Here is a 19748-nt window from a genome sequence, read left to right as displayed (position 1 = left end):
TCTTTTGGAAGCAGGGGGATTCTGGTGAGGGACTAGTAAGCGTGATAAGGGTAAGGAACTAGAGTGGTGCCAAAGAAAAGAAAATAAACAAAATGGAGCTGGCTAGGACAGTGAGGGAAAGCTAATCTGACTACAAAAGAAAACCCGAAACACACGGTCTTCGGCGTCTTCAACACCCTAGCTAACCTGCACTGACTACCCAAAACCATACAAGACAAATGGCACTCACCCGTACTAAACTAGTGTACTAATACAAAGTCAACTAAGTGTGTAAGTGTACCCAACAACCTAAACTAACCTTATATACAAAAGTTCACACAAAAACACAAGTGAACCAGGAATACAAATAAGGGAAAACAAGAGTAATAAACAGGAGCAGGGTACAAAAGAACACAAAAGTTGAACATGTAACACTGGGGCAAGGGAATGACAAAACAAGGAAGAACACACAAACAAATGAAAGAACAAAGAAACTAATGTAAACCAACAAAACAACAAAGCCGAAGCTATACCAAAATACACAAACACAAAGCAAAACAAACCAACAAACGAAGCCGAAGCAATAACAAGAAGCAAAGCGAAGCAAAGCGAAAACCAAAACCAAACGGGACCGAAGTCAAACGAAAGGCCTCTTCTTTCTGAAAGCCTCCATGTTATATAGTGAATAAGATGTGTTCTGATTGGCTGAGGGCTGTTTGATGATGACATCATATTGAAACTGTGGTGTGATGGTTGACATTGTTTGACATAACAGAAAAAACACACACAGAACACACACTGGGACGTAACACCCCCACCCATAAAAACAAACATCTAATGTTTGGACAATGAAGACAAAACCAATCAAACAATATGCTATACTCTACCCCCAGCCAGGTCATTTCCAAGAATAAGAGTTACTCCATTAACAGGTAGCGAAGGACATACCCCAACTCTAACAAATCCAGTAACTAAACCACATTGTAGATGTACACAGTGTAAAGGCACTTTCATAAAACCCATTTCGATGCCTTGAACTAATACACTCGAACCACAGAAAGATTTATCAGACAAAGGCAGTGCATCCACAACAATAAATGACTGGGCTGCTCCACTATCTCTAAATATTTGAATTGTTTTCTGGTCTTCTGGTTTACCTTGTAGCGGCGAGGCTTATTAATAAGAAATAATTAAGTGTTTCTGAGCTTTCCCAAATTATTTCTCTGTTCATCTCTGTGGTGCAGCCACAGAGAAACTATTCATGCAAGCTGATATAAGGTTTGATTAGGACAGCTCCCAAAGGGGGATGCACTTAGCTAAGCCTGGCTATCATGATCAATGGTCATCCATTGGTGCCTATCTGTCTAGGGAGTGCCAGTTGGACATCTGGACTGCATTCCTAAGTGTCAGGAGTAAGTGACTCATATCTCACCTTGATCAACCAATCAGGGACTGGTAGGGCCGAGTAACCCACATGGGACTCTGATGCCCATGGAACTTTCAACCAATCAATGAGCTGAAGTTCCTCCAGGTAAAAACAGGCAACACAGAGAGCCTGAGAGATTCAACAAGATTCGGCTTCAGTAAGATTCAGTAAGATTCTGGAGAGGATTCTGTGGACTGTTCTAAAGGGAATTCAAAGGAGAATTCCAGGGCAGGACGGCCCAGGAGCAGAAGGATCCCAAGGGCAGGACATTCTCGCAGCGCGCCTCCTGACCATCCTGAGACTCAGCCCGGACAACCACGGAACGGCCAGTGTGTCCGAGTGCCAGAACTTTCCTTTGTTCTAAGAGTCTAGAGCGGAGGTTGCCAGAGACTAACCAGAGGATCCACTCGAGGTTAGCACCAGCAGCAAGCCTCGTGAACAGGTCGGAACTGTGGACAGCTGAATCACTATTCAGAACTAGCTCTTCATCAGGAACGAACAGGTCCTCTTCCTGACTTGCTGGGACCCACAGTCATCTTTTCTCCTGTGCACAAACTTTGCTAGTTAAAGCCAACAGTGAGCATCAGCAGCGCATCGTTGCAAGCCGCACATCACAGCCTGGCACCGAGCCAGAGAGCGCGGATTTGACAGCAACAGCCTGCAACTGTTTCTTTGTGCCCGCAGGAGATCTGAATCCCCAGAAATTGGATGAGTATTCAACTTCAATGCATTACAGCTCGAGAATTCAATTGTTATCCCAACCAGTTGATATCAATTTATTTCCTAAGAGTTATGTACTTGTTTTGAGTATCTAATGTAGAAGTTGTAACCAAGTTCAATTACGAAACGGTATAAATGAATGATATACTGAACGTATGTCCTCTTGATATGTGTAACACTTAGTAACTGACTGAATATATACCTTTTGTATTCTGATAACCCTCTCGATAAGATCTGTTAGGTTTACATGCATATTCTATGTATTAATAAATGTATCCTCGTGTATTAGTACCTGTGTGTGTGCGTTGTTTGAGTTATGTCGCATGGTTGGATTCTAAAGCCATCAAAAGAATCAACTTTGTGATTTACTGCTACAATTAATAATTGTCTCAGTAAATGCCCAAACCCTACAGAACTGGTGCCTTCAGAGAGCCACTATGATTACATATTTGGCGTCCCTGAGCCGGTTTTCTTACAACCTGTTAGCGAAATGAATCCTTCCATAATAAATGGTTCATAACTAGGGTCAGGGAGACTGTTTTCACTAGACAAAGGAATAGCAGAACGGGAAACAGTCTTAACAAACCCAGCACTCTTAGGATGTTGCTGTTGCTGCTGCTTATGTTTTAGGGCCAAACAATCTGCAATTATATGACCTCTCTTGTGACAATAAAAACATTCACGCTCCTCTTTAAGACGTGAGGAACTAGTTTTTACTGGGGGAGACTGAGACTGGGAACTTAGAGTAGACAAAGTCTTCTCCGCACGCACAGACATGAAAACATTCTTATGAGTGAGCACGAACTCATCTGCCAAAACAGCGGCTTGCGATAAAGTAGTTACTTTTTGCTCATTCAAATACACAACAATGCGTTCAGGCAAACAGTTCTTAAATTCCTCTAAGAGCATTAACTCACGCAATGAGTTAAAGTCACTCACTTTACTGGCTACAACCCATTTATCAAAGAGAGTGCCCTTCTCTCTAGCAAATTCAACAAATGTCTGGTCTGACACTTTACGATGATTTCTGAAGCGTTGTCTATATGCCTCAGGAACTAATTCATAAGCCCGTAAGATAGCAGCTTTCACAGTATTGTAATTCAAACTTTCTTCTAAAGAAAGTGTAGAACAAACTTCCTGAGCTTTGCCCACTAATCTACACTGCAAAAGCAGTGACCAAACCTCCTTAGGCCAACGAAGTGATGTGGCAATTCGCTCGAATGCACCAAAGTACGAATCAACTTCCGTCTCCCTAAACAGAGGTACTAAAGCAATGTGCTTACTTACATCAAAGGTGGTAGAGAGTGGATCTTGCAAAGGAGACATGCTAGAGGCCTCGGAGTGGGTCGGCTGCACAGCAGGAGCATTCTTTCGTGCTTCTAGCTCAAGCTGTCGGAGCTTAACCTCTTTCTCCGCCTTGATCTCCATCTTACGAATTGCAAGGCGCAATTCAAATTCTGCCTGGCGTACTTGGGCTTTTTCCTCCATGTGCAAGCGGGCCAAATGAACTTTCAGGCGAGTATCGCTTTTTGACCCGGTGGAGACCGGAGAGAACGGTTCAAAGGGAGGCAAGGTGGCCTTGACCTCAGCCTCCACTAAGTCTTCAGCCACCCCCTGCACCTCGTCCTGTTCTTCCACCACCATAGCAGGTTTAGCACCAGCCCCAGGAGAACCGGCGTACCTGCTCGTTAATGCAATGACCTCTAACTCTACCAATCTATCCATCACAGGTCTCTTGACGTCCCTTTTAAGAGCTTGCGTCGAAACCTGAATCTGGAAGTAATCAGCAATTTGGAGCAATTCGTCCTTCCTACACTTATCCAGCTGCTCAAAGGAAGGTTCCTCCACAAACTTTCGCAAATCAAAAGTAGCCATAACTACAGTACCTTGCCAAAACACAATCCACAAATCAAAATCCTGTACCAACACCAAAATTCTGCAACACAAAAAAAAATCCTTAGGACGGGAATTTGATATCCCGGACGAGCCCCCAATAATGTTACGACCCCAAGTGTCTAGGGGAAAAGGGGTGTAACATTTAGGATAATTCTTTTGGAAGCAGATGGGTTTTGGTGAGGGACTAGGAAGCGTGATAAGGGTAAGGAACTAGAGTTTTGCCAAAGAAAAGAAAATAACAAACAAAATGGAGCTGGCTAGGACAGTGAGGGAAAGCTAATCTGACTACAAAAGAAAAACCAGAAACACACGGTCTTCTGCGTCTTCAACACCCTAGTTAACCTGCACTGACTACCCAAAACCATACAAGACAAATGGCACTCACCCGTACTAAACTAGTGTACTAATACAAAATTAACTAAGTGTGTAAGTGTACCCAACAACCTAAACTAACCTTATATACAAAAGTTCACACAAAAATACAAGTGAACCAGGAATACAAATAAGGAAAAACAAGAGTAATCAACACGACAGGGTACAAAAGAACACATAAGTTGAACATGTAACACCTGGGCAAGGTAAAGACAAATCATGGATGAACACACAAACAAACGAAAGTACAAAGAAACTAACGTAAAACCAACAAAACAACAAAGCCGAAGCTATACGAAAATACACAAACACAAAGCAATACAAACCAACAAACGAAGCCGAAGCAATAACAAGAAGCGAAGCGAAGCGAAGCGAAAACCAAAACCAAACAGGACCAAAGTCAAACAAAAGGCCTTTTCTTTCTGAAAGCCTCCATGTTATATAGTGAATAAAATATGTTCTGATTGGCTGAAGGCTGATTGATGATGACATCATATTGAAACAGTGGTGTGATGGTTGGCCAATGGGGAAGGGAGAACAATCAAGGGTCAGCAGTGTGGACATAACAGAAATACACACAGAACACACACTGGGACGTAACAGTGCCGGCGGGGGGGCGCTCACCCTGAGGTCTGTGCAGGTCCCAATGCCCCAGCATAGTGACGGAGAAGCTGTGTTATAAAAGGGTGCTGTCCTTTGGATGAGATGTAAAACCGAGGTCACAGCGCTCTGTGGTCATTAAAAATGACCACCAAAACCTTTGACAAAAGCTCTTGGTAATTGATGGTCTTCAATAATGCTCCTCCTTTAGGTACATTTTAAATCAGCTGAAGAATGCTGTGAAATGGGGGGGCACTTCAGGCCAGTGTAGGATTTGGGTTACAAGAACCATGAAACTGCATGAGAAAGCCCGTACACTGAATTACACAGCTTTCTATTCAAAGGAGGACAAAAGAAATTCCCTGAGTTCGATTTTTTGCAGCACAGAGAGGACCACTGTTGTGAGGCCGGTTAGCTCAGTGGGTTAAAGCGTGGTGCTAGTGACGCCAAGGTTGTGGGTTCGAGCCCTGTACGGGCCAGGTCCATTTCTCCTCTCTTACCAAAGCTGTTAGGTTCCTTTCCGTGGTGAGATGGGTTGTCATGCAACACTGCCACATAGTGCCGACAGACAATTAAATGACAAAAATGAAGAGAGTTAAAGCAGCTGGAGAGGTTCTCTTACAACTTTTGAGCTGACACAGTTTTGGAAAATGTTTCCTTCACGCTGCACTGTACCACATAGGCAGCCAAGAGTCTCCAAAACAAAACAGAATTGACAGTCATATAATGTCCATTAACCCCGGTTTTAAACGCAGCATCATGTCAGCCATCATAAGAATATGAGTCCAATATTTTAGAATATAGTCAGAATGACTTCTAACCTTACCTGTGGTGTCTTTAATCCCTATTGCTCAATGCATGGTGTACGTACTGCATACATGTGTCTTGAGAATGAGGAATGGGCCCCTGAGACAGTCATTTACCTGTTTCACAAATGATCGTATTTTACTAGAGATTCTGTTTGGGATTCAGATGTGCATTCGGACAGCAATCCCTTTCAAGAAATGATACGTTCTGGATGAGGTCAGTGGTGCTGGAACACTGTAGTTAGGATGTGTTTGCAGTGATTGTGTGTCCCCTGCTTCAACGCAGTGATATATAGATGTGCTCCTGTAATTTATTGGTACATGCCCAGGGCAGTAAGCAGTCTGAGGATTTATTTCCAGACGGCATAGAGCAGTGAAGCAGTGAAGTAGTGCAACACACTGGATCATTATATTATTAGAATCTATTCTACTTAAATTATTACATTATACACAATTTGAGTTCATTTTAAAAAGTAAAAGGTAATGAAAGGAATGCATTTTCATAAGAAAGATAATACCGATATGCATGTGATAATCTTCCTTATATCATGTAGTGCGTCATTTGGACACTTTGTGGGCTTGAAATACAAAGAAAATCATGTTCTATGATACAAGATAAATACAAAACTTAAGCTTTTATTTTAATTAGATTTGTTTATAAAGCATAAGCAATCATTTATTACATTAATATATCTGAAAATAACATTTTAGCATCATATTATTACATACAGGTCTCTAGCTTCAACACAGTGCTATATATATATATGCTCAGTGATTTATTGGTACATGCCCAGGGCAACAATCAGAATGAGGATTGATTTCCAGACGGGCTACAGGTAGTGTTGTGAAATACTTCAACACACTGGATCGCAGATTTAGACCCCCTGCACTCTTACTCCTTAAAAACCAAGGAAATGAAGATATGTAGCAATCACATTGTAACAGGGGTGACAGTGACTTAATGCTTATACTAGTGGACTTCTGGTACCTTTAGGGTACGGTGTTCCCTGAAGGGCTCTCAAACCCCGCATTTCAGATGCCTAGCTGTATCGCTGATGTGTTGCACCTCAGAATCACTTTTAAACCTTACCTCTGGTATCTTTAATCCCTATTGCTCAACGCATGGTGAAAGTATTGCATAAATGTGTCTGAAAATGAGCAATGGGCACCTGAGAGACTCATTTGCCTGTTTCACAAATGATCATATTTGACTAGAGATTCTGTTTGGGATTCAGTTGTGCATTCTGACAGCAATCCCTTTCAAAAAACGATACATTCTGGATGAGGTCAAAGGTGCAGGAACACTGTATTTAGGATGTGTTTGCTCTTATTCTGTGTCTCTAGCTTCAACACAGTGATATATATATATATGCTCACTGATTTTTTGGTACATGCCCAGGGCAATAATCATTATGAGGATTTATTTCCAAATGTGCTAGGGTTAGTGTTGTGAAATACTTCAACACACTGGATCGCAGGTTTAAACCCCCTGCACTCTTACTCCTTAAAAACCAACAAATGCAGATATGTAGCAATCATATTGTCGCAGACACTCATTTGCCTGTTTCACAAATGATCATATTTTACTAGAGATTATGTTTGGGATACGGGTGTGCATTCTGACAGCAATCTCTTTCAAAAAATGATTTTACCTTATCGCGGCATTGCCATTCTTGCCTCTTTGGACAATATCTCCATCTTGTGGTCGTTGTTGGTAATGTCTAGACAATATCTCCATCCTGTGGTCGTTGTTGGTAATGTCTTCTTATGCCCTTTTTTTATTTCAATTCTCTATTAGTTGATTCTAGAATCTCTACAATGGAGTTGAAAACATCAGTTTTATAGCAGACAATATGACATTATTTATAGTCCAATTAGAAACTTATTACCCTGTTTTTAACATAATAACACATTAAAATTGATTAAAACTAAGTTTGGAACACCAGGGAACATAACAAATGATTTTAGGAAAACCATGAGGTTCTCTGTGTCCGATGCCTGCAAGGGGAGAAAGCTAGAATCCTTTGATTTTTTCAAAATTTGAAAATAAACATCATTTAACAACAGCTTTCATTCCTAGGAGTGAAAAACAACCATTTTTGAAGACATATTAGTTTCTAAAACACTACAATAAAGTTAAAAACATCCGTTTTATGTTACATTATTTTGTGTGAAATTTGTCATTTTTTGCACTATTTTTAATAAAATCTCTAATTAAAAGTGATTAAAATTAAGTTTGGAACAACAAGGAACACAAAAAAAAAAAGATTTTAAGGAAAAAAATGATGTCTTCTGTGCCAGGTGCCTGCAAGGGGAGAAAGCTAGAATCCTACCCAGGCTCCTGGAGCTCTGTCCTGGCTAAAGGAGGGTGAATCCATCCCCTTCAAAGCTCCATGAAAAAATGATATTTTTAAATTTGAAAAAAAACATTATAGAACAACATCTCTTGGTCCACAGAGTGCAAAAATCCAACTTTGAAGAAAATCCATTGACTGATCCCCGAATTCTGAAGTTTCTTCGCATGATATAGGGCTTGCAACCACTTTCTGGAAAATGATAAAAATGCCAAAAATGAAAAAAAAGTTATCAATTCTAGAGCCTAAGAGGAAAACAAGACAAATGTATATCTCCAAAAAATGTTATGTGCTTCAGAAGAGCCCAGGAAAGTTTTTTGCATACATGAAACCACGCCCGTTTGCACGTAAGCAGACATGGTTGCACACACGACTGCAAGAAAGCACGCGTGCATGCGAAGTCATCCTGTTGAGCATTTGAGAAGCCGCACCACGCCGCACTTGAAATAGCTCTTACATTAGTGGTAGACGCAGGAATCGCCTTTTTATTTACGCTCTTACCAACGCGATGGAAAGCAAAACAAAGCAAAGCAGAGCAAAACAAAACGAACAAACGAAAACCCTCACGTCCAGCACTTGCATATAACGCCGTTACGTGCACCCCCAACATTCTTCTTTGCGCATCTGTGAAAGGTAAACTCTTGAGCAAACTCTGAACCAGCTCTAAGGAAACTAATCCGATTAGACGTTACTTTGACTCATCTTTTTACGCTCAGTGCTGGATTACTCAAACTCCAGCTAGGGTTAGGGTTAGCATTCCCACGCTACTTAGACACTTTGTTTACGCTCAGTGCTGGATTTTGGGAACTTCAGGACGAGTGGGAATTTTCTCCTATCTGTCCATTCTGTTTTGTTTTGGAGAGTCTTGGCTGCCTATGTTGTACAGTGCAGCGTGAAGGAAACATTTTCCAAAACTGTGTCGGCTCAAAAGTTGTAAGAAAACCTCTCCAGCTGCTTTAACTCTCTTCATTTTTGTCATTTAATGTGACACTCGATGTATAACTGGAGCCTCACATATGCAAATGGTGAGGCTCCAGTTCGATACCCAGTTCAACACCACTTTACAGTAAATGACAAAAGCATGGCAGACTGTGCCGGACCGGCAGATAACTCTTGTCTGTCGGCACTATGTGGCAGCGTTGCACGACAACTCATCTCACCACGGAAAGGAACCTAACAGCTTTGGTAAAAGAGGAGGAAAGGACCTGGCCCGTACGAGGCTCAAACCCACGACCGTGGCGTTATTAGCACCACGATCTAACCAACTGAGCTAACCGGCCTCACAACAGTGGCCCTCTCTGTGCTGCAAAAAATCGAACTCAGGGAATTTCTTTTGTCCTCCTTTGAATAGAAAGCCGTGTAATTCAGTGTACGGGCTTTCTCGTGCAGTTTCATGGTTCTTGTAACCCAAATCCTACACTGGCCTGAAGTGCCCCCCCATTTCACAGCATTTTTCAGCTGATTTAAAATGTACCTAAAGGAGAAGCATTATTGAAGACCATCAATTACCAAGAGCTTTTGTCAAAGGTTTTGGTGGTCATTTTTAATGACCACAGTGCGCTGTGACCTCGGTTTTACATCTCATCCAAAAGACAGCACCCTTTTACAACACAGCTTCTCCGTCACTATATTGGGACATTGGGACCCGCACAGACCTCAGGGTGAGCACCCCCCCACTGGCACCATTAACACCGCTTCCAGCTGGAAGCTTTGTTTTTCCCTGTAGCTCACCCTCATCCAGGTACTGACCTGGCTAACACCTGCTTAGCTTCAGTGGGTTTTCAGTTGCAAGTTGCAAGGGGATGCAAGTGATGGAGCCGCTCGCTGCAATAGCCACTGCATTGGCCGGGAATCGAACCCCAGCCTCCCGCATAGCGGGCGAGAATTCTACCACTGAACCACCAATGCCCAATGCCAGTACCTTCAAAAAAGACGCTTTTTTGGTGCTCTGTTCAAAAAGCATCGACATCTGCTTCCAGCTGCAAAATGCCATCCCCGGAAGCTGAAGAATTTATTTATTTAGACACCGCTCAGAATCCCCTGTAAGATTATCCCTCAATTCCGTTGTGCAGTGCTTTACCTCGTTCAAAAGGCATCTCTTTCCTAGTCACATTCCAAGGCTCATCGAACCCGTGCTGTTTCCTCCAGCGGTATAGTATTGCAGTAAGACAGCACGATGCCTGCAAGACTATGTCACGCTAAACGCCACAGATAGTGTTTGTCCGTTCGTGTCAGTCCTGCAGCCATGGGAAGTGGGACACAAACATGCTGCAATGCTTTCAGGACGTTAGGATTTGTTTATGCAACATCCGAGAAGAGTACTTGTGGCTTGAATGTGAACTGTACGTGCCCGCCCCCTTTCCTCTGCAGTGCATGAGTTCCTCCTGGCATGCCCTTCGTCATTGTTCTGTCATCTTGTATTTAAAGGGTTGTATTTCTGCTGCTGAAAATAAGCAACGGTTTTCTCACAACGCCCTTTGTTCCTGACGGAGCCCTTGTCTGTCATGAAATTCTTCAAAACCTCAAGCTAGAAGAAGAAGAAGACGACAAATATGAAGCATTATAGCAACGACATGCCATGAGACGATCGATAACGATTTCCATAGGATCCCCGCGGTTGCCTGGCAACCGTCAGCTTTGCGCATTGGCAGTATCATAGCCTGTGAGGTTTAGCCGAGGCGCGATTTTTGCTAGTTGAAAACTTTTCCCAATACCCCGCTTCCGCCGGTTTGCAATACAATCGGCGAAATCAATTTTTGACAGTCTCGTCAGAGACTGAGCAAGGTGTTTAAAGACAGATTTTGTCATAGTGACATAATGGTAGAAAGAAACGAGCTTCCCAGTGGGCAAAAGCCGTATAATATACGTCTATTAAACGCATACCTTAGACATCTAAATGTGGTCTGCAATTCATCTAGAATGAAATTCTAATATACGTCTACTGTTATACGTCAATTATACGTCTATGATTAGATGTTCATTATACGTAAATGGTTGGAGTTCTATTATACGGATAAATTCAGAGGACTATTATACATATATGGTAGGTGTTACAGATAACTTTAGAGGACTATTATACATATATGGGTAGAGGTCTATTATACATCAAAGATAGGTTTTACAGGTGTAGAAACTAGTAAATCAAGCCAATGATTAGGTTTAGAAATTTATTCTGAAAATACACATTCACACCTGAAACATATGTATTTCAAATTATACATTGTATACAATCAATCAACAATCAACATATGGGCAATAATCATAAAAAACACAACTAGTCTTAAACTTCAGCTTCAAATTCTGGTAACATGGCAATATACAGTATAGTAACGACAAACACAAACTAATTACATTAACACACTAACTCAAAACCACATTTTGATTCAAATATACATTTTAAAATGTACAACTTCTATATTTCCAAGAAAAAAAAATATTACAATGGAAGTTAAGACGATTTTTGTCCACTATTTGCAAACCCTGTCTAATTGTCCTAACAGTTAGAACCAAAAACCTATTATTTTCAGTGTCCAGATCTCCTGGCCCCCTGCCTTGCATATGCATTCTTCAAGTAACACATGGCGTGCTCCTTTATTTCTTTTTCTGTTGATGTAGGGTGGGACTTCAGCACCGCAGCTAGGAGAAAATTATATAATATTACTTCCCAAATAAATGATGATTAATATCTTCTTTAGTATAATCTAAAAAATGAATGGTTTACTGAGCTCAAAGCTGAAATAAATGTATAAAATTTGGCTTGCATCATAGCAGTTGAGCAATAAAGTCTGTCCTAATTAAAGAGTACCCAAAGTTTGAAAGTACAACATAGAATAAGAAAAGAGAAACGGCAAAACGATTTTGTGTCATCTTCCCCATTCACACTATTTTTATGTGCCATTTTTTGCTTATTCACGTACTATTTTAATCAAAATAATATTAAGAAAGATCTGTATGTATTCAGATAGTATTATTATTGTTCATACTTGCTCGTCAAAAGAGGATTGCTGAGATATTTGCGGATATACTTCTACGTTTGAAAAACGTGACCAACGAATACTAGCAATGCATTGTGGTATATAACCGGAAAATATGCTGGGTTGAATATTTTCTCAATGTATGCGTTTATTAATGTTGTCGATATTATGGTTGAAATTTAACATTGATAATACATTGCGGCTATGTGCCCCCTGCTATGAGGTATGCTATGTGCCCCCTGCTATCCTCTAAATCTGCAAATGAAGATGAGTCGATAAACCACTCGTTTTTCGTATAACTAGACATATATTCATTTGTTACCGATTTCATTCATTGAGCACGGATACAATAGAGGTACAGCCATTCACTGTTTGACATGTCTGCACTGGTACAGAACCGAGCAATCAGAAAACGGGTGAAACTGTCTTTAGACTCAGCATACAGTACCGAGGCCCCCCATGACCAAATAAAGGCTAACCTCGATAATCAGCCTAAAGAACGCAGACTACAGCAAAACGACTGACTTTGAAAAGGGAATGAACGTCCAGAAAGAGTAGTGGAACTAGCTTGAGATGCTTCTCCGGACCCCTAACTAAAAGCCAGCGAGAACCAGCAGCGGCGTCCACTCCTGTCGAACCGGGATCCTTCCGCAGCCACGCAGCTCGTGGTGTCCTAACCCTCCCGTATCTGATTTTGGACCAAGCACATCAGGGGAGAGCGCGAACGCAGTCCCCCACTACCAGAAATTATGCAGTCGAGATTCCCACATTTGGGGAATTCGCAGGGGTCAGCACAGCCGGAGTGCAATGGCCAAGCCTCGCCCTGGGTGAACCTCCTTCTTGATCAAGGTATCTCCCCTGCCAGGTAAGTATGAGTTAAACAGGCCCCTGCAAGCGGCCCGCACCCACAGCACAAATCGCGCAGTCTAGGCCACCTCCTCGCCCCGCACGCCACCGCCTCCTGCTGGGCCCACTCTTTCACACACTCACACGCCACACTAACACTCAAAAGTGTGGGCAAAACGAGAAAACGAGCGCGCCGTTTCCTACACATCTGCAGTCGCCGTTGCGCATTCGCAGCATGTCCCGGGATGCAATTCGGCCTCATTTGCATAACTCCAGACCGGCAGATCGCCACGCAAGCTCGCGACGTGCGCCTGCCACACACCGAACAAACCTTTTCAGCAATTTCCAAAAAACGGGCCTGCTCGCCTGCCCACAAGGCTCCGTCTCTTACCTGCTCTCCAGAGCCTGCTGCCTTCTGTGCTTTTCTCTCGGCACCGCTGCAGTGCACACAACTCCTGCAGCGGGAGGGGGGGAGAAAGTTCCCGCGCTCCGCCGCAGGGAAGGCTCGCTCCGTGCGCACACGTCCTTTCGATGCCAGTCCAACAAGTGCTCCGCATTAGCTGCGTCGGGGCTCCGGCGTGTCGCACCTCACCTCACCTCGCACTGCCCCCTCCTTGAATGTCTGCCGCTGGGCATGCCCCGCTCTCCTCCGCCTTATCTTATCGCGTGTGAGCACCGACAATGGCCACAATGCCGGGGAATGGCACCTGTAAAGTGTTAATTGGGGCACAGGAACAGCCCGTCTCGTCTCGGGGGGGCCGCCTTCAGAGACAATACAGCAAACACAGCGGGGCGGGGGAAGAAGACGACACCACACATGCGGGTACATTCAGCTCCGGCGGGATCGAGACATTTGTCGGTCTTTTCAAGTGCCGAGAGCCGAGCAATCCTTCACTTGTATCGTTTCTCCCCGGTGACTAGATCTGGCCCTGCGACTCTCGACTGGGCTCACCCCCGGGGCAGCCCAGCAGGTGTGAGCCTGGCCGGCACCCGGATGGGAGATTCCACCCCGGAAAAGCTCCGGTTGCTGCTGCTCCTGCAAGAGGTGTGACTGGGACCAGTAGGGAGCGCTCACCCTGCGGGCTGTGTGGCTCTCTTACGCCCCAGCCTCCTGATGGCAACACTCTGCTGCACAAACAGGCGCCGTCCTTCGGGATAATTGAAAAGTTCGGGTCATAGCCGATGCAGTGCGTGCTAATTAGAACAGCAACGCTGAGCTCTCAGCACCGTACTGAGCCCAGGTGTTTTTCTAAAGCTGTCAGGTGCAGTTCATTTACAGTACGCCCCGTGTCTCAACGGTAGGACGGAGTCAAATACTGCCTCGACACGCAACAGCATTATAATAAACCGCAGGACTTGAGGGCTGTTCTCTTTCAATGTTCCAAGGCATTCGTAAGAGCGTAGGTCAAGGGCCATTCGTGCATCTCCTGTAACTCGAGTAAAAATGCTATTCAAAGTGCAGTGACTGAAATCGTCGTCCACATGTCTCCGTTGTTGATTTTTTTCTGTCTAAGAAAGTTCTATTTTCATGTCCGAACGGGGAGACTTTATCATTCCAACTTGAAGCCACCCTTAAGTACTCTGAGGTGTGTGTCTGCTTACACGTATGGCGTAAAAGGTTTCTTAAACGGAGAGCGAACTTGAAAAAAGTTGCCGCCGCCTCGCACTCCCTGTTCGATTGTAGCAAGAAGCCAACAGCTGGCGTATTTACTGTAATCGTGGCCGAGTGGTTAAGGCAACAAACTTGAAATCTGTTTGGGTCTCCCTGCGCAGGTTCAAATCCTGCCGACTACGGTGTCCTTTGCATTTGCTCTCGTGCGTGCATGAAAAAGGACCAGCGCTGTTTTGTTTTCGCTGGGACCTTTAACACTCTAAATCGCCTAGACCCACTGCCTTGGAAATCGATTGTTCAGCACCCACGAGTGACGCTTTGCAGCTGGACGCAGATAACGATGCTTTTCTGCAACGAGCTTTCCAGCTGAATTTTCTCGGCAGCTCCATACTGAACCTGTTCTCCATTGCAACATAGCGGAGGCTCGTCACGTCTATAGCAAGGCTGTGTAGGACCGCATACGCCACAGTGACTTGTACACAGACCACATGAAAGGCAAGCAAAATACACTTTTAAAATTCCAAAGACTCACAAGGTCAGAGGAACAGCGATGACCTGAACAGATCTGTTACAGAAGTCTAGGTTGACCTTTTTAGAGCTGTAATTGCATTTTTGTTTAATAGAAGATCAAATCTACTCGCATGTACCAGCACCTTACAGTTTATTGATGTTAATTCTATTTAAGTAATAAGATTGCTAACGATGTTGGACTTTAGCCAGTGTTTTTTAGAACAAATTGCTTACTCTTCTGTAAGGAATACGCAGTACGTGCCTTTGTCAGTCATTGCTCACCATACCTGTAACTTTCTTATCTAACTCACTTCCTCAAATGGTGAAGGTCCACAAACATAAATGAAAAAAAACCCTTGTTGTAGATGAGGTGCACAAAAAAGCAGCCCCTGATAGTGTATAACACATTTATACTATTGCAGAGACACATGTAACATATATATATATACTGTATATATATATGAAACAGAAATACAAACAGAAACAGGAATCGCTTACTCACCTGGAGAATCTCTGTAGGAATATCTAGCATTTATCAATGGAAATAAAAGCTGCTTTAATACAGTGCATGTTCAAACTCAAAACCTCAGCTGCTGTTCTTGTTTGTTTTGGGACAAATTGCAACTGAGCATCGCATGAGCCGGTACGTACCCTTATCTGTTAGGGAATTTCAAGGGAGGAGTTAGATCAGAATGGGTAGGCTGCAAAACAACAAGTAAAGATTTATTCCAAGATGAAACGTTGTGGCGGTTTTCTTATCTTTTCAGCATGGACTAAACTTTTACGTGTTCCTTATATGCTATATATGTATATATTAGAACCAATGTCGTTCTTAAAAACTAACATGAAATTGTCAGGGACATTCAGCTATATACAAAGACGAGACAGACAAAGTAATAATTCTATATTAACGTGGCCTACATATTGACGCAATGATCGAACTAACTGACATGTTCTGATTCAGATCCCCTGCAGTTCATGCCAATTAGAACAATAGCAATGCTGAGTCCTCCCCACCCTACTGAGCACAAATTCAGCTGCTCTCCAGTTCTGTTCTGCATGTTTTTTCATTGCAATTGAGCTCGGAGCTGGAGATGATCTCCATACAGTTCTGTGTTAACTAGCCCGCACTTGCGTGCTAATTTACGGGTTGTGGCAAATGCTTTTCTATAGTTCATATACATGACGGCAACCTGTTACCGAGGAACCTGAGAGGTTTAAAAGCCTCACGAGCCAGGAAGGACTCGAACCTACAATCTTCTGATCCGAAGTCAGACGCGTTATCCATTACGCCACTGGCCCATAGAACATGCGCTTACACTCCACCACAGAGAGCTCTACACTGCTACCAGTAGTACACTTCCCCATCTAAATTTTCACAGCAAGAAACTTGTGTTTCCTACTATTTTTATCAGGTTTAAAATATCATCTCCTTAAAACAGAAAAAGTGTTGATGTGTCGTGCTGAAATTCCGATTGATTTTGAATTCAAAGAAAAAAGGTTTTCTTCCAAAACACCGTGAAATTCTAACATCTTGCAGACAATAGGTGTATTCCATGTTGAAAAGAGAAGAAAGAAAACCATGGAACCTTTTACAGGTGTGAGGCTTCTTCAGGTGTGAGAAGACCTCATGGCCGAAACGTTGTGTTTCCTTTCTTCTCTTTTCAGCATGCAATAAACCTATTACTTGTTCCTTTGCAGCCGAGGCATGGTGACGTAGCTACCCAGCTGAACATCTTGCAGACTCTACAGTACTTCTCTCCTGTAGAAGTAAAGCAGGGCTTGCTGGGTGAGCTTTTGCTCCGGTAAATTAGGTCACGTGTCATGTTAAATCACTTCTTCTAAACACAACATTTGCTGGTGCTAGCTTTCCCCATGAAAAGAGACATTTCCCTTACAGTACATGACATATCGTTTTTTTTTTCTATCAATAAGTATAGAAATAAAACAAAAGAAAAAATGTTGTCGCCAAAGAATGCAGCTCTGTCGCCTTGGGGAGGTGTCAAGGGCATTGAGCTCCATGAGAAGTGTCAAATAAATGCCATTTCTCATCATTTCTCTTGGCGTCAGTTCTGCTATTAAATGGGAAAAAGACAACGGGCTCAGAGATTATGTTAAGTGCACACCGAGCGCAGATGTGTCCAAGTGTCTGTAAAAGTGCGGTGCTCCCTAGTGGCTTAAAGTGCCTGCCTAGTAAGCAGGCGATCCTGGGTCTGAATACCAGCTGTGCCTCTCTCCGTGTCTTGTTGTGCCAAATGTATCATTTCAGACAAACATGTACAGCTTTGTTCAGTTTAATGCAAGAATGCATTTCCTTTCTGGAATAACTTGTTTCTGAAGAAATCCATACATTTTGTGAAAGATGAAATCAATTTCTTGGTTGTCAGTGAAAAAATATTGCTGGCTACAAGAAGCGCAAACGATTGTTTTCTTTGACCATAAACCTGCAAATGTAGGGAGCACAAGCGGCCGTCAGTCTCTGTGGAGCAATCGGTTAGTGCATTTGGCTGTTAACTGAAAGGTTGGTGGTTCAAGCCCCTCTGGTATGGGTGTCTCAGTTTTTCCAATGTAAACATCATCACCATCGCTAAAGAAGATGGCGCAGAAGGCTCCACAGCCAAAACGTTGTGCTTCTTTTTTTCTCTTTTCAGCATGGAGTAAACCTTTGCTTTATCCTTTGCAGCCTAAGCATGCTGATGCAGCTACCTTTCTCTTAACGCGCCTCAATCATTATTCACCAAAACGATCAGCAGAATAAGTCGCCTTTGTGGTGATGTCACTCCTCTGCTTCACAAATGTCCTTAGTGACGGGCCATTTCTTTCTGCCATTTTTTTTCCGGAGCGGTTATTGATTGCTCCATCATTTCCCTCTTACTTTCCATCACTAGATTGAAAAAAAAAACAGAAACAGGCTGACAGGACGACAATCAAATTGCAAAAACTCATCAAAGCACTCGATAGAGTATTGGAATCCACAAGTAGCTACGAGCAACTTTGTCTTGGCTTGCATGAATGTCGGAAAATGTCAAAAAGAAAAAGATGGTGGCTTTTTCATATTCGTTCTTTTATTTTTAGCTCGTTGGCTCTTCTGTCCATTGTCCTCCTGCCTGGCTCTTGACCTGTGACTGTTTGAACGCACACAGTAGACTTTCATGCGGGGGATTTGTCCTGAGCCTCTGTGAAAGACCCACCCACCCCCATAAATAACTGCTCTAGAAACACATGAATGCAAAACTAAACCACAGCTTAAAGAGGAGCTTGTCATGACCGCCAGGCAGTTAAGACCAACTCTTAAGCGATCTAATCAGCACCAGCAGTGGGTGATTATTAACAAACCCTGCCGCACGAGTTAACCCACCTGCACACACTCCACCGTGCGGTACACAGTGCTATTTTTACCATCTTTACCTGCTTCCCGCTGCTCGGTATTGAGTCTATGCCTTGAGAGCTCTACCTGGCGTTTTTTCCATTACCTCGTTTATTCTGGATATTGGACTCCCCTTCTGCCTTTTTGACTTTGGACCTCGCCTCTCACCTCGGACTGTTTGCCACCAGTGTTCTCCCTGGATTACGACTTACCTTACGCCTCTTGACCACGAAACAAAGCAAAGCAGAGCAAAACAAAACGGAAAAACGAAAACCCTCACATCCCGCACTTGCATATAACGCCGTTACGTGCCCAAGCGGTATTGTACGTCATCCTAGCACTGCACCCCGGGGCGTACGGTATATGGGAACGAGCACACGCCACGAATCGTCTCGAATCACTCCCTACAGCTGTAAGGTGCCTTGAAGCGTGCACCCCCAACTTTCTTCTTTGCCCATCTGTGAAAGGTAAACTCTTGAGCAAACTCTGAACCAGCTCTAAGGAAACTAACCCAATTTAGACGTTACTTTGACTCATCTTTTTACGCTCAGTGCTGGATTGCTCAAACTCCAGCTAGGGTTAGGGTTAGCATTCCCACGCTACTTAGACACTTTGTTTACGCTCAGTGCTGGATTTTGGGAACTTCAGGACGAATGGGAATTTTCTCCTATCTGTCAATTCTGTTTTGTTTTGGGGACTCTTGGCTGCCTATGTTGTACAGTGCAGCGTGAAGGAAACATTTTCCAAAACTGTGTCAGCTCAAAAGTTGTAAGAAAACCTCTCCAGCTGCTTTAACTCTCTTCATTTTTGTCATTTAATGTGACACTCGATATATAACTGGAGCCTCACATATGCAAATGGTGAGGCTCCAGTTCGACACCCAGTTCGACACCACTTTACAGTATATGACAAAAGCATGGCAGACTGTGCCGGACCGGCAGATAACTTCCGCTTATTTTTACCATATTAAACATTGGAAATCCTCCCACTTGCATTTGTGACACTTGATTTTGGCTCCACCTAAGACACTCTTAAATCTTCAAACACTTTTCTCTTCTCCCGCAACACACTTGTCTGTCGGCACTATGTGGCAGCGTTGCATGACAACCCCTCTCACCACGGAAAGGAACCTAACAGCTTTGGTAAGAGAGTAGAATTACCTGAAGAACTGCTTTCCATGGAAGCAGGACCAAGCGATGTAGCATTTTTATAGTACCAGGAAAGGAGAAACTGCACTTCGCCTTTGCCGCACAGGCACAAGGCAACGTGCGGCAGACGCCATAGTC

General features: G+C 43.3%; 3 non-coding genes across 3 annotated transcripts; 1 reads left to right on the top strand and 2 right to left on the bottom strand.

Moving 5' to 3' along the window:
• The first annotated feature begins 10786 nt into the window (after positions 1–10786).
• On the top strand, positions 10787–10928 carry LOC138228275 (U4 spliceosomal RNA). Its single transcript, XR_011185361.1, has one exon. It is a non-coding gene; the product is annotated as a U4 spliceosomal RNA (small nuclear RNA).
• A 1908-nt stretch (positions 10929–12836) lies between these two features.
• Positions 12837–13000, bottom strand: LOC138228100 (U1 spliceosomal RNA). The gene has a single exon (XR_011185196.1). It is a non-coding gene; the product is annotated as a U1 spliceosomal RNA (small nuclear RNA).
• A 3324-nt stretch (positions 13001–16324) lies between these two features.
• Positions 16325–16397, bottom strand: trnar-ucg (transfer RNA arginine (anticodon UCG)). The gene has a single exon. It is a non-coding gene; the product is annotated as a tRNA-Arg (tRNA).
• Between the last annotated feature and the right edge of the window lie 3351 nt (positions 16398–19748).

The sequence above is a fragment of the Lepisosteus oculatus genome, unplaced genomic scaffold (assembly GCF_040954835.1).
Source record: "Lepisosteus oculatus isolate fLepOcu1 unplaced genomic scaffold, fLepOcu1.hap2 HAP2_SCAFFOLD_40, whole genome shotgun sequence".
Lineage (NCBI taxonomy): Eukaryota > Metazoa > Chordata > Actinopteri > Semionotiformes > Lepisosteidae > Lepisosteus > Lepisosteus oculatus.
The sequence above is the reverse complement of the archived record's forward strand: the minus strand, read 5'-3'. Positions and strand labels throughout refer to the sequence as shown.